Source organism: Cervus elaphus, chromosome 1 (genome assembly GCF_910594005.1).
Source record: "Cervus elaphus chromosome 1, mCerEla1.1, whole genome shotgun sequence".
NCBI lineage: Eukaryota > Metazoa > Chordata > Mammalia > Artiodactyla > Cervidae > Cervus > Cervus elaphus.
The window spans coordinates 20,681,814-20,698,145 of NC_057815.1; positions in this window are offsets into that span (position 1 = coordinate 20,681,814).

Below are 16,332 nucleotides of genomic sequence, written 5' to 3' on the forward strand. Positions count from 1 at the left end.
CCATTTTCACCACTATTATTCAACATAGTTTTGGAAGTCCTAGCTATAGCAATCAAAGAAGAAAAAGAAAGGAATCCAGATCAGAAAAGAAGTAAACCTCTCACTCTTTTAGGATGACATGATACTGAACATAGAAATTCCTAAAAATAGTATCAGAAAATTACTAGAGCTAGTCAGTGAACTTAGCAAATTCACATGGTACAAAATCAATACACAGAAATCACTTGCATTCCTATATACTAACAATGAAAAACTAGAAAGAGAAATTAAGGAATCAATCCCATTCACCATTGCAACAAAAAGAATAGAGTATCTAGGAATAAACTTAGCCAAGGAGACAAAAGAACTATATACAGAAAATTACAAGACACTGATGAAAGAAATCAAAGACAACATAAACAGATGTCATGTTCAGATTACATGTTCCTGGGTAGGAAGAATCAATATTGTGAAAATGACTATACACCAAATGCAATCTACAGTTTCAATGCAATCCTTATGAAATTACCAATGGCATTTTTCACAGAACTAGAACAAAAATCTCACATTTCATATGGAAGTTCAAAAGACCGTGAATAGCCAAAGCAGTCTTGAGAAAGAAGAATGGAGCTGGAGGAATCAAACTTCCTGATTTCAGATTATACTACAAAGCTACAATCATCAAGACAGCATGGTACTGGCACAAAAACAGAAATATAGACCAATGGAACAAGATAGAAAGCCCAGAAATAAACCCATGCACCTATGGGTACCTTATTTTTGACAAAGAAGGCAAGAATATACAATGGGGCAAAGACAGCCTCTTCAGTAAATGGTGCTGAGAAAACTGGACAGCTACATGTAAAAGAATGAAATTAAAACACTTCCTAATACCATACACAAAGATAAACTCAAAATGGATTAAAGACCTAAATGTAAGACCAGAAACTATAAAACTCTTAGAGGAAAACATAGGCAGAACACTCGATGACATAAATCAAAGCAAGATCCTCTATGAGTCACCTGCTAGAGTAATGGAAATAAAAACAAAAGTAAACAAGTGGGACCTGATTAAACTTAAAAGCTTTTTCACAGCAAAGGAAACTATAAGCAAGGTGAAAAGACAGCCCTTGGAATGGGAGAAAATAATAGCAAATGAAACAACTGACAAAGGATTAATTTCCAAAATATACAAGCAATATTCAACTCAATACCAGAAAAACAAACAACCCAATCAAAAAGTCGGAAAAAGACCTAAACAGACATTTCTCCAAAGAAGACATACAGATGGCTAACAAACAGATGAAAAGATGCTCAACATCACTCATTATTAAAGAAATACAAATCAAAACTACAGTGAGATATCACCTCACACTGGTCAGAATGGTGATCATCAAAATGTCTACAAAAGATAAATGCTGGAGAGGGTGTGGAGAAAAGGGAACTCTCTTGCACTATTGGTGGGAATGTAAATTGATACAGCCACTATGGAAAAAGATGTGGAGATTCCTTAAACAACCAGGAATAAAACCACCATATGACCCAGCAATCCCCCTCCTAGGCATATACTCTGAGGAAATCAAAATTGAAAAAGACACATGTATTCCATTATTCATTGCAGCACTATTTACAATAGCTAGAATATGGAAGCAACCTAGATATCCATTGACAGATGAATGGATAAAGAAGTTGTGGTATGTGGGGAGCCGGCCTGCTCAAGGCCCAAAAAGGCCCTGGGAAAGCCTTGTAAGAGGCCATTCCCTGTCCTGCCACCCCATGATAAAGTAGTAAAACATTTGCCGGGTCTCCTTTGTTCTTCCTTGAGAAAAACATAGTAGTGACCTTCACTTAGTAGTTTATCTTGGAATGCCAAAAACAAGATGTAAGCTTCTGCAATCACTTAAGACAAAGAATTGTATTGATGTGACAAACACCAGATGGCATTTTTATGAACTATGTTTTCTGCTTGTACTAGTATAAAGGTAGCTGTTTTACTCAGTAAAATCACTGACTTGCCTAAAGAGCATTCAGCCCTCTCGACCCCATTCTTTACTATCGGCTTTTTTCTCAGGCTTCCGTGCTGTTGCGGTCGGGACTTGTTCTCTTTGCCGGCTGGTCCCGGCAGTGGTACATATACACAATGGAATATTACTCAGCAATGAAAAGGAACACCTTTGAGTCAGTTCTGATGAAGTGGAAGAACCTAGAACCTATTATACAGAGTGAAATAAGTCAGAAAGAGGAAGATAAATCTTGTATTCTAATGCACATACACAGAATCTAGAAAAACGGTCCTGAAGGATTTACTTATAAGGCAGCAATGAAGAAACATACATACAGAATAGACATATGGACATGGGGAGAGGGGAGGAGAGGGTGAGATGTATGGAAAGAGTAACATGGAAACTTACATTACCATATATAAAATAGATAACCAATGGAATTTGCTGTCTGGCTCAGGAAACTCAAACAGGGGCTCTGTATCAACCCAGAGGAGTGGGATGGGGAGGGAAATGGGAGGGAGGTTCACAAGGGAGGGGGGATATGTGTTCCTGTGGCTGATTCACGTTGAGGTTTGACAGAAAACAGCAAAATTCTGTAAAGCAATTATCCTTCAATAAAATAATTTTTTTAAAAAAGAAATGATAACAGGGTTTACTTCTAACAAAGACTCTGGGTGGCTGGGCTGGGATACAGGGATGGGAGAAAGATCAAAGCTTCATTATATTCTCTTCTTACCTTAAATTTTTTCTTGTGAATATATTCCTAGTTCAAAATTAATTTAAAAATTTGAATCTTTATCAATAGCTACTTGATATGGGTTTTTTTTTTTTTTTTTTAAAGTGAAGGAATATTAGACTTGGAAAGGATTTTACAGGTTATCTTATCCAATCTTTATTTTTTTTAAACAATGCAGGAAACTTTTGTACTATAAGAACAGCACATAATAGTCTTTTACTTTCTTGAACATTTTGTTAATGGACACCTACTCCTTGTTGAACTTCCCAGGTGGTTGAGTGGTAAAAGAATCTGCCTGCCAATGCAGGAGATTCAGGAGCCTCGGGCTTGATCCCTGGGTCAGGAAGATCCTCTAGAGGAGGAAATCGCCCACTCCAGTATTCTTGCCTGGGAAATTCCATGAACAGAGGAGCCTGGTGGGCTACAGTCTATAGGGTTTGTAAAGAGTCAGACACTACTGAGTGACTGAGCGTGCATTTCTTGTTGAAACAGCTTGTTGTACTTTTATATAGGTCTAATCCATTTCTTCCTTGATCAGTCTAGTATTTATTCAGCAAAATAAGTATTTAGCATTGTGTGTTTGTTGCAATTCCTTCATTATGTAGACACCCAGTATCTTTGGCATCCATTTATTTTACTTTGGGTTTCCAGAGGATTACATGAGTATCTTTTAGTAAGTGAAGAACCCTTCAGTTCAGTTCAGTTCAGTTCAGTTGCTCAGTCATGTCCGACTCTTTGCGACCCCATGAACCACAGCATGCCAGGCCTCCCTGTCCATCACCAACTCCTGGAGTCCACCTAAACTCATATCCATTGAGTCAGTGATGCCATCCAACCATCTCATCCTCTGTTGTCCCCTTTCTCCTGCCACCCTCAATCTTTCCCAGCATCAGGGTCTTTTCCAATGAGTCAGTTCTTTGCATCAGGTGGCCAAAGTATTAGAGTTTCAGCTTCAACATCAGTCCTTCCAATGAACACCCAGGACTGATCTCCTTTAGGATGGACTGATTGGATCTCCTTGCAGTCCAAGGGACTCTCAAGAGGCTTCTCCAACACCACAGTTCAAAAGCATCAATTCTTTGGTGTTCAGCTTTCTTTATAGTCCAACTCTCACATCCATACATAACCACTGGAAAAACCATAACCTTGACTAGATGGACCTTTGTTGGCAAAGTAATGTCTCTGCTTTTTAATATGCTGTCTAGATTGGTCACAAGTTTCCTTCCAAGGAGTAAGCGTCTTTTAATTTCATGGCTACAATCACCATCTGCAGTGATTTTTGGACACCCCAAAAATAAAGTCAGGCACTGTTTCCACTGTTTCCCCATCTATTTGCCATGAAGTGATGGGACTGGATGCCATGATCTTAGTTTTCTGAATGTTGATCTTTAAGCCAACTTTTTCACTCTCCTCTTTCACTTTCATAAAGAGGCTCTTTAGTTCATCTTCACTTTCTGCTATAAGGGTGGTGTCATCTGCATATCTGAGGTTATTGATATTTTTCTTGGCAATCTTGATTCTAGCTTGTGCTTCTTCCAGCCCAGCATTTCTCATGATGTACTCTGCATATAAGTTAAACATGCAGGGTGACAATATACAGCCTTGATGTACTCCTTTTCCTATTTGGAACCAGTCTGTTGTTCCATGTCCAGTTCTAACTGTTTCTTGACCTGCATACAGGTTTCTCAAGAGGCAGGTCAGGTGGTCTGATATTCCCATCTCTTTCAGAATTTTCCACTGTTTATTGTGATCCACACAGTCAAAGGCTTTGACATAGTCAAGAAAGCAGAAATACATGTTTTTCTGGGACTTTCTTGCTTTTTTGATGATCCAGCAGATATTGGCAATTTGATCTCTGGTTCCTCCGCCTTTTCTAAAACCAGCTTGAACATCTGGAAGTTCACGGTTCACATATTGCTGAAGCCTGGCTTGGAGAATTTTGAGCATTACTTTGCTAGCGTGTGAGATGAGTGCAATTGTGCAGTAGTTTGAGTGTTCTTTGGCATTGTCTTTCTTTGGGGTTGGAATGAAAACTGACCTTTTCCAGTTCTGTGGCCACTGCTGAGCTTTCCAAATTTGCTGGCATATTGAGTGCAATAAGAATCCTTACTCTGTACTAAATATACTCTGCTTCCTATTTTGTTCCTCATAAGAAATATGGAATGGTTTTCAGGTCTCTGCTTAATCCTGGAATATCTTATCTATTTTTTGGTATGCCTTCTACATTGTGGTGCTCTGAATGGATTCAACATTGCAGAGTAGCCAGATGAGCAGAAAGCAGATATATTTTGACCAGGGTCCCATAGTTTTATTAATACAGCTTAACATTATGTTGATTTTTGTTGGCAATGTTGTGAAAAGTGTCAATTGATTTTATAGTCAAGAAGAGTGAGTAAAAAGAAAAAACCCACAGATTGGGAAAAATATTTGCACATCATATATTTGATGTCTATCAAATATATATATATATATATCAAATATCAAATATATATATCAAGATTGTATTAAGATTATGTAAAGAACACTTGCAACTCATTAATAAGTAGACAAATAACCCAATTAAAAAATTGGCAAAGGGTTTGAATAGACATTTCTCCTGAGGCTATATAGTGGGCCAATGAGCATGTGAAAATATCCTTGATGTCATGAGTCATCAGTGAAATGCAAATTAAAACTATGAAATACTACATCATACCCACTAGGAGACCTGTAAAAAAAATATAGACAACAACAAGTGTTGTTGAGGAGGTGTGGAAACTGGACCCATCTATATGAAGGTAGCATGTATAATAATGTTACCATGATTGCAAAATGGTTCAGTCACTTTGGAAACAATCTGGCTGTTCCTAGGAAGCTAAAGCTCAGTGGATAAAGAATCTGCCTGCAATGTTGGAGACACAAGAGATGCAGGTTCAAACACTTGGTCAGGAAAATCCCCTGGAGACGGGCATGTCAACCCACTCCAGTATTCTTGCCTGTTGAATCCTGTGGACAGAGGAGCCTGGCAGGCTATGGACCATAGGGTTGCAAAGAGTCGGGCATGACTGAAGTGACTGGGCACACAGGAAACAAAAATATAGGCAGCGATTCTGCTCCTCAGTATTTGTTCAAGAGAAGTGAAGACATGTATCCACACAAAAATTTCTACATGAATTTTCATACCAACATTATTCAGAATGAACAAAAAGTGAGAACAAGTCAAACATTCATCAACTGATGCATAAATTAACAAATAGAGTATATTCATACAGTAGAAAATTATTTGGCCATAAGGAGGAATGAAGTACCAATGCATTCTACAACATGGATGAAACTTGAAAACGTTGTACAAAAACCATTCACAAAAGATCATATACTGCATAATTCCCTTTGTATGAAATGTTCAGAACAAGCAAATCTTTAGTGATAAAAAGTGGATTAGAGAGTGCCAAGCAATGGAGGGATCTGGGATGGGGAATGACTCTTCATGAGCATGGAGTTTCTTTCTGGTGTGATGAAATAAATGTTCTACAGTTTTATTGTGGTGACAACTGCACACTCTATATGGGAATGTCCCTGGTGGTCCAGTGGTTAAGACTTCACCTTCCAGTGCAGGCAGTGTGGGTCTGATCCTTGGTTGGGGAGCTAAAATCCCACAGGCCTTGGGGCCAAAGATCCACAACATAAAACAGAAGCACTACTATAATAAATTCAATAAAGATTTTAAAAAATGGTCCACATTAAAAAAAAATTACTTGTAATTTGCTGTACGATGCAGGGAACTCAAACAGGGGCTCTGTAGCAACCTAGAGAGGTGGCATCAGAAGGGAGACAGGAGGAAGTTTCTAGAGGGAGGGGACATATGTGTACCTATGACTGATTCATGTTGATTTCAGCAGAAAACAATAAAATTGTGTAAAGCAATGATCCTGCAATTTAAAAAATAAATAAATTTAAAAATTACTACTTGTAAAAAATACCTCTGTTAATATATCTAAAATCCACTGAATTTTAAACTTTATAAGGGTGAAAGTTATGATATGTGAATTATAGTTCAATAAAACTGGTGTTAAAGTAGAGCCTACAAATTACAGATTCTTATGGATATCATTGGAAGGACTGATGCTGAAGTTGAAGCTCCAGTATTTTGGTCATCTGATGTGAACAGTGACTCATTGGAAAAGTCCCTGATGCCGGGAAAGATTGAGGGCAGAAGAAGAAGAGGGTGACAGAGGATGAGATGGCTGGAGGGCATCACCGATGCAATGGACATTAACTTGGGAAGACTTTCAGAGATGGTGAGGAACAGGGAGGCCTGGATGTTACAGGTCACAGGGTCCAAAGAGTCAGACACAGCTGGGTGACTGAACAACAACAGCGTGGATATTTTGCCATGAAATTCCACTCGTGACCTAGAATTGGATCCTTTCATGGAATGTTCTCAAATGCAAAAATGAAATACAGACGGCTGCAGACTGAAGGCAATGAACTGAAATACAGTCATACTCTCAGGCGCACCTTTTGAAATATTGTCAAATCTTGTCTCCATCATTGCTGTTGATTTTGAACTTTAATGCAGAGGTTTATATTTATTTTTTAAATGTCATCTTGATTGCTTTTCATCTTTGCAGCTTGTCAAGGTCTTTCTGATATCTGCTTCCCTGGTAGCTCAAATGGCAAAGAATCTGCCTGCAATGTGGGAGACCCAGATTCAATCCCTGGGTCAGGAAGATCTCCTGGAGGAGGGCCATGACAACCCACTCCAGTATTCTTGACAGGAGAATCCCAAGGACAGAGGAGCCTGGAGGACTACAGTCCAGAAGGTGGCAAAGAGTTGGACACGACTGAGCGACTAACACTTTCTAGTTTCGCTTTCATTGTCATTCCACATGTGCCCCTTCAGCTTTGTTGGAGGGACAATGAACACTCCTCCATTTCCTGTTTGAATTATTGATGGGAATGTTGAATAATTGGGTTCAGAACTTATAGCCCTCAACATGATGTTACTGCAAGAACCTAAACATACTTCTAGTTACTTACAAACAAGAGCAAACAATCAAAATCTCACTCTTACTTAGCCCACAGAATAGCATCATTTTTATCTATGTAATGTTATTCATTCATTTATTGATTATATACATTTGTTAAATGCCTGCCCTGAGCCAGGATTTTGGCTAGACACTGGAAGCATGACGGTGACAATGACCTAGTCTCTACCCCCCATTTAACTTACAACCTAGCTGGGGAGACAGATGCTCTCAGTGTGATGGGGAGCAATAGGAGGAGCAAAGAAGACTGTTGAAGCAGGTTCAGGGGCCACATCATGGAATGCATAAGACGGAAAAGTAGATATGGCATATTTACATATCATGTAACACTTTGGTGCCCTAAAGTATTTTTCTATTAATAATATTACAATTTAATAACCCTGTTAAAAAATAAAGTGTCCTGGATATGGCATGACTTTTCTCTGTGAACCCACTTTAGTCTCCCAGCCAACTCTCCTTTCCAAGTGCTTACAGGAGATCTCTTTTTAATAATTTCATAGATAATTTTGCAGGAGCTTAGTACATGGATTAAAGAATAAGAATAATAATCTTATTCTTTAATAATAATCTTATTATTATTATTATAAGAATAATAATAATAATCACAGAATAAGCTGTGAGCAACAAGAAAGAAGAATGAAGCCAACTCCCAAAGAGGAATTGGGAAGAAAATAGAAGTGGGCCAGGCAGTGTTCAAAACTGAGTTCAAATTTTCCATGACAGGAAGCTCATTTGGGACTCTATGAGATAGTAACGCTGTGTTAAGTTCTTCTTTTTCTGCTTAAAATGGTTTGAGTTTCTTGAGATTTGTTATTGAAAGAATTCAGGCTAACACAGAAATACTGCCTTCTCTGCTTTTCTGAAAATGTATGTACTTTCTTAAAATATAGCATGATGTCCCCTTCTCTGCTATTAGCTCTGATTCTTTTGAGCTGGATATTATTTCTTGTTTGCCATTGCTATCTTTTTGTTGTTTTTTTCTTTTTTATTGTTCACTCCATTTGTAATAAACTCTTTTTTAAAAATTTTGTCTTTCAAGATTCACATCAAATAGCTAAATAAGGCACAAAGTCATTCCTAAGATGGCTCAATAAAGTTTAATGTTTGTTGTCTTTGATCTCCCTTGATACTTTGTACTTCTCTTTTAACTCTCATTTTAGAAGTAAATATTTTGAAGACAGACACAGCATCCTCATTAAAAAAAGCTTCTCTCACTTCTATCAGTCCAGGCTTAGCTTCTTGTATATAGTTCTTGCTCAAGTTCATTTTTGTTGAGCTGATGAATTAAATAGATTCTGTTCCACATCTTTATTATGCAAGTGGCCAAAAATAAGCCCCCCCCCAAATTAATTAATGATTTTCCCTAAGATAAACAGCTATTGAGGACTGGAAATTATGCCTGATATTTAGTAGACATATAATAAGGATTATGGATAAAGTCATTCTTTCATACCAAAACTACTTTTTTGAGTCTTTTCCATGTGCCAGGCATTGTTCTATGTTCTGAATATTCAGCAGTGAATGAAATTGCCAATACAGAGCTCATATTCAGGTTGAAGGATAAGGAAGGATAGGGTGTGTGTGTGTGTGTGTGTGTGAAGTTCACAATTTTAAAACAAGATCCTCAGAGAAAATCTTACTTAGCTGCTACAATTTGAGTAAGACCTATGGTTCAGTGGTAACAAATCCATCTGCCAATGCAGGAAACACAGGAGACACAAGTTTGATCCCTGGGTCAGGAAGATCCCCTAGAGGAGGAAATGGCAGCCCACTCTAGTATTCTTGCTTTGGAAGTCCCATGGACAGAGGAGTCTGGTGGGCTGCAGTCCGTGGGGTCGCAAAGAGTTAGACACTATTGAGCATGCTTGTAGGCATGAAAGAGTTCAAGAAGCAAGTCATGCCAGGATCTTGAGGAAGAGTGCTGTGAGCAGAGGGAAAAACAAGAGCAAAGTCACTGAACCAGAGGCTGTGTTCTAGGAACTGAAGACCTGAGTGGCAGAGAGTTAAAATTATGGGGGGAAAACTATAGGAGACGAGATCAAAGAGGTACCCATGGGCCAAATCAATTAGAGCTTTTTAGCCCATTTTATTGCTGATCCTGTTCACACTGTGTGCACTGTTCACAAATCCAGGGTAGGCAAGGCGCAACCTAAGAAGCTGGAAGAAGATGCGAGGAGCCGTGGGAGCTGGACACATTTATTCTCTCCTGGCTGGCACTGCAGCCATAACACAGCCTCTCTCCTGGCTGACTCAGCAGCCATACAGAACCATAACGTAGCCATAACATGACCTCATATAACGTAACAGTGTCGCCCCAGTGCAGCCCCAATGCAGCAGCAGCCAGGGCTTTCCTGGTGAAGCTGGCACAAGTGTATGGCACATGACCCCCAGGGCTTTCCAGGTGGAGCTTATACAATGAAAGTAGCCCAGGTCTAAGCAAGTGCCTCCTGACGCTCAGGCACAGTGCTGTAAGTGAGCTCAGCTCTTACATAAGCATTATTTACAAAACATGGGGCAAGAGTGAGTGGCCGTGGGGCAGGAGAGCCTGACCATGCCACCTTGGCTCACTGGCTCTTTCCCCACAGTCCACCCCTTCAGGGTCTCTCACCTCACAATCTATGTGAAGTCCATCTTCCAGGATAATTCCTCCATGAGTAACCTTAACAGACTTATGTCTTTGCAACAGCAGTAGCTACAACAAACAGTTATATCCCCAATATGTAGCAAAACCCAATGCCAGGTATCTCCTGGAACTCCTGTTGCAGACCTTGCCCTCATGGGCTTAGACGGGCCACCTGCTGCTTGTGGAGTGCCTTCATCTGCCTCGACCAAGTGCAGTCCACTCACTGTCCTTACGAGATTGCAGAAAAGCCTCCATGGGGCAACTGCACCCATACAGGGTCTTTTTTATTAAGGACCCACAAAAGTCCCCTGCAGGCAGCAGGCCCACCCCTTCAGAGAGGGGATTTTTGTGGCATTTGCAGCCCACCCACTTGATCCCAAATGCGTTCACACTGTTCTAAACCTGCAAGAGAATCAGAGAGTAGAAGAACATCCAGGACGCAGCCTTTGCAGTTCACGGTTCTAAACCTAGGATACAGCTTCTAGCTTGCCGGAAACAAGGTTGCATTCAGCACCAGTGTCATCCAGGGCCATTACTCTCTGGATCTTAGCTGGTGACTAGTGAATTCCAGTTTTACATGAAGCCTCTGGTCCCTGCCTGGAAAAGGGCATCATCTAAAGGAACATCCTTGGGCACCATGCAATCTAACTGAACCGCCCACATCTCCTGCTCTGGGTGCTTCCCAAGCTTGGTAAACTGCTGCTCTGGTCTCAGCTGTCTCCACAGCTCTAGGAGCAGAGCAATGGGCTGTCTATCTATTTTATTTCTGTCAAATTCTGCTGCCAGCAAACCAGCCCACATTTGCATTCTCATCACCCAGACGGGGCCTTTACCAGCTCGGGTGCCCTTCAAGGTCTTCATCCTTCTAATCCCCTTTGTCTGCTGCCATCCCTCTATTTCTCCCAAACTAGCCACCATCGAGGTCACATCATAGATGGGGCGCCCCATAGAGGGCACAAGAATAGCAGCCAGGGATCCGAAAGTGGTGGACGGGGCATTGTTGAAGCTGGCATCTTGAATACCGCCAGTAAAACGCTCATCACCTGGGCCTCGGGTATTTGGGTTAAACTTTGACAGCTTCATGCCCAGTTCCTCACCACGTGGGTCAACTCGGCATAGGTGTGCCATTTACTCACAGTATCCAGGAGTTCTCCTGAGTTCGCCCACGTGGTGCAGATAGCAGCATTAATTCATTCTGTCAGGATGTATGATTGGTTAGGTGCACCCTGCATGAACCAACTAGCATTCTGCAACCTTTGTCTCAATGAGGGGTGAGTGGTTATAGATGCCAACCGTTCTATTTCATCCCCAACACATATGATACTGTCTACTCCTGTGTCTGAAAGTCACAAGAGCCATGCTGCCAAGGGTTCTATTTGCTTTTGCCAAAATTGCGTACCCAAGTCGATGAGCTCCACCTGAGTATATGGTAAGTCATGAACTCAGTCACATTGGACGGGCTTCCTCAGTAGCTCAGCTGGTAAAGAATCTGTCTGCAATGCAGAAGACCCCAGTTCAATTCCTGGGTTGGGAAGATCCCCTGGAGAATGGACAGGCTGTGCACTCCAGTATTCTTGGGCTCCCTTGGTGGTTCAGACAGTAAAGAATCGGGCGGCAAGGTGGGAGACCTGGGTTCAGTCCCTGAGCTGGGAAGATCTCCTGGAGGAGGGCATGGCAACCCACTCCAGTATTCTCGCCTGGAGAATCCCATGGACAGAGGAGCCTGGCAGGCTATAATCCATGGGTCGCAAAGAGTCAGACCCAACTGAGCGACTAAGCACAGCACAGCAGCACATTGGGGACCCCTTGAGGATGTCCCCCCAAGCCATAGGCTGTTCATGCTTTACCTTCTGCTAAAGAACTGGCCTTGCTGGCAGGTGGGGGCCTGCAGCCTCATAACACTCGTCATAATCATCCTTAGTCTCACGATGTTCATCATCACCATCACCGCCTCCCTGTCAGCGATGCTGGGTTCTTCAAGGCCACAGGGTTCTTGCTCTAAGGCCAATATGTGTTGCTCTAGTTCTTCCAAGCGTCTGCACATTGCACGCTGGTGTGGCATTTCAGAGAGCACTCTCCATGTTCGCCTTCAGGACAGTTAAGAAAATCCACCCAACGGTGCCAGCGGCAGTCTGCGCTGCCTTGTTCAGCAAACGGGAACTCACTGCCACCTTTTCAGTGCTATCGGGTGACCTGTTCCCAGTCTTCCACCAGAGCCCACGCCAAGAGGATCTCGGTCACCGGGTACCACATGCTCTCTGGGGGCCCCTGGCTTCCCCCATCCAGTGGCGCCTCAGGCTCCCCTACATGCTGGGAATCCTGCTGACTCTGCCAACTGGATTGCTGACCCTGTTCACACTGTCCGCACTGTTAGCTGAACCCAGGGTAGGCCAGGTGCGAGCTAAGAGGCTAGAAGAAGACGCAAGGAGCTGTAGGAACTGCAGACGGATTTATGCTCTCCTGGCTGCCCAGGCAGCCATAACTCGGTCTCTCTCCTGGCTGATGCAGCAAAGTAGCAGCAGCCAGAACATAACCATAACACAGCCATAACGTAACCTCATAGAGCATAAGACCATGACGTTGCTCCAGTGTAGCCCCAAGATAGCGGCCGCCAGGGCTTTCACGGTGAAGCGTGTACGGGTGTACCACTCACAGTCCCCAGGGATGTTCCAGGTGGAGCTCATATAATAAAGTAGCCCACATCCAAGTGAGTACCTTGTGACATGCATGCGCAGTGATACACACGAGCTCGGCTGTTACATAATCATTATTTACAAAACTCGTGGCAAGAGCGAAAGTGCTGAGCAAGAGAGCCTGGCCACACCATCTTGGCTAATTTGCTCTCCCTACATCTATTAAATACTTTGGCTTTTACTTTAGTGAGATGGAAAGCCATTGAAGAGTTTGAACAGGAGAGTTTTGTGTTATGAAGTTTTAAGGATCCTTCTGGGAAACTATAGTGTGTGAATAAATTGAAAAGGAGGCAAGGGATAAATTCAGAAAACCAGTTAGGATGCAATAATCCAGGAAAGAGAGAGGATGGAGGCATGGTCCAGGGTAGTGGGAAGGGCAGTGAGGAGAAGCAGTCTGATTCCGGACATGGAGTTTAAGATAGAGCTGAATGGATGATCTGCTTATATTAATTGCCCAAATTCCTAACCCTAAGGTTAATAAGCAAATTATAAAATTCAGGGGAATTGATTCTAAATAGCCCTTGTAAATTGTACTTACATTTTTAAAAAATAAAAATTTAACACCAAAGAGCTCTATTAACAAATAGAAATCCCCTTTTTTCCACCTGAGTGGCCAGATGGGGCAGTCAGTAGCATGAGTCAGTTGCTAGTAGAATGAATATGGGCTTTCAAAATAGGGTAGATCTGGGATTGTTTGCATCCTTATGTTTCATTTATGAGCAGTGTGACTCAGCCCAGTAACTCAGAGGCTCTTTGTTCTCATGTGTAGGAGTGTTCGGGCAATTAAATGAAATAATGGGTATAAAATATACAGCATGATACCTGGCACATAGTAAATACACATTCAAATTAGTACTGTTTCTTTTTTTTCCTTTCCAAAATAGCTCTCTGCCCAGACTGGAAAATCCAAATCTTAAATGTGCCTTATGTCACTTTATAATTAAGGAAATGCATTCCAGAAACAAGAGAATACAAAATAAATATTTTCATGATATACTAGGAAACGATTTTCATGATTTCGATGAAAAGCACTAGAACTATCCTTTCTAGTTTCTTATCAAAACTAATCATTTTTTTTAGGACTTCATATTGAAATAGCCCTGCTGTTTTCTAATGACTAAGAAGTACAGCTGGCTTACAAAGAATTTCAGAGTTTAATTGATCTTATTCTTCTTGAATAAAGATTCTTTTTCCTGAATACAAAGGTCTCAGAAAGGTAAAACAAAGTTTAAGGGACTTGTGGTACATTTGGGAAGTTAGGCTGAGTTGTTTTTCTTTCTGGGAATAAATTAAGAAAACAGGCCAGCCATAAGTCAAAACAAAAGCCAACCCCCTAAGACACAGACCTCAACAATTTCCTCCTAACATTTATACACATACCACATTAGATACCTTGTTCCCCCTCCCCGCCCCCATTCATAAGCGCTTCTCTGAGGAAATGTAACTCTTACATCCCCAAATATTTTATTTGGCTCAGGTGATTTTTAGAATGTTATGCCAGAACTACTTTTTATTCCATACTTTTCCTTTCCAAAAGCTCCTGTTAGGTAGCTATGTTCCTGTTATGCCCAGAAAAAGAAATTAATGGCTGAAAAAAATAATTTATCTGGTCATTTTTTGCCTGCAGACACTCAAAAAGCTTGGACAAATATTTCTGTCCCAATTAGTAACTTGTGGACCTCCAAGCATCACTTTCAAGATCGTTCACCACTTTTAGTCCTTTCCTGACTAAGCGTACCCGTTTCCTGCTGTGATGGTGCTTCCCCCTGAAGCCGGGCAAATCTGCTAGCTATCATGTACACATGCATGACTCATCCCCTCTTTCCTTTTACTCATTTTACTGATGATACCTTAGCATGAATTTCCCCCTGATGTCTCTACTTCATACCATTTCTTTCCTTGTTTCACTCTCAAAGCTCCATGTGACCTTCCCATTTCCCCGATTTTTCTGCCCCGATACTTCCAATAACTCCTTAGAATATATGCATCTATATTAAAAATGATGCTAGTAAGTCTCTTATCATATCAAGAAATTGATATTTCTAGTATAGAATTTTGAGACTGGGATACATTTTAGAAGTTACCCAACTGTAACCCCTTCATTTCCCAGGAGAAAAAAACTTGAGGTCTAGAGATCTTCACCTGCTCAGGATCAAAACTTCGGTCTCCTGACTCCTGGCACAGGGTTTTTCTGCCACCCCTTGCTCTATTTTAGAGTTACCTCCCTCAACACAGTTATTTTAATCTGGTTACTAGCACAACTCAACTACATTAACGTTTCCTATTATATTAGAGTTTCCATCTTCCGTCACTTACTAGCTGTTAATATCTGGATGTTACTTAACCTCCTTAAGTCTCATTTCTTTCTGTGAAATGGGGACCTAATCAGGTGATTGTGAGGTTTAAATGAGATGATCCATGTACCTGGCACTTGGTAGATGCTCAATAAGTGTTAGTGGTGGTGGAGATGATGATGAATATAGTGGTGAACACAAAATATTTGTACTAGGTTGATTTCATTTATTCTTTGAAGGTTACTGCCTGGTTTTCCTACCTTTTAAAAAACATACTCTCTTCCTTATGGGATTCTCATGAGTGACAATTTGCATCCAGTGATTGTATGAAGGTTGAGAACAAAGGAAGTCATCAGTATTAGGTCGCAAAAGTAGTGAGTAGGAATGGGTCAGCTGGCTGGGATGATGATAGAAAAATAGGGGAAAGCTTGTTCTTGTCTTCAGAGGACAAGACATTTAGTCAGCAAGTCAGACCTAAAACACCAGGAATGAAGTGTAATGAAGCACCAACACTTAAGTGACTTGAGGTGCAGGGGCTGATTGGAGAAAGAAGAGCCAAACCTGAGTTTGCGTGGTCAGGGAGGATTTCTGATGACAAGGGGCTTGCGCCAAGCCCTGAAGTCTCAGCGTAGAACAGGACAGCCCTCACCTCCCAGAAGTCCTCTGTGCACACAGAGGGGGGTGGCCTGGCTGAAAAGGCCGCGTCACCGTTCATGTCTCACTCACTGAATCGCAAAGCTGTGTCTCCATCTCAGACCCCATGCCTCAGCCTTAAGTCTTATCTTTTAGCTTTTTCCTTTTCATTTCCCTCACCGTTTCCTGCACTGAGACTCTTAACACTCTCGTGCGCTCTCTCTCTCTCGCATGAAGAGCTGCTCAAATATCATCTTGTCAGTTTCTCTTGGCTTCTGTTCACTTCTTCCCAGCAGATGTATCTGAACTAAAAACACAAGACTGATGAAAATAACGACAGTTGT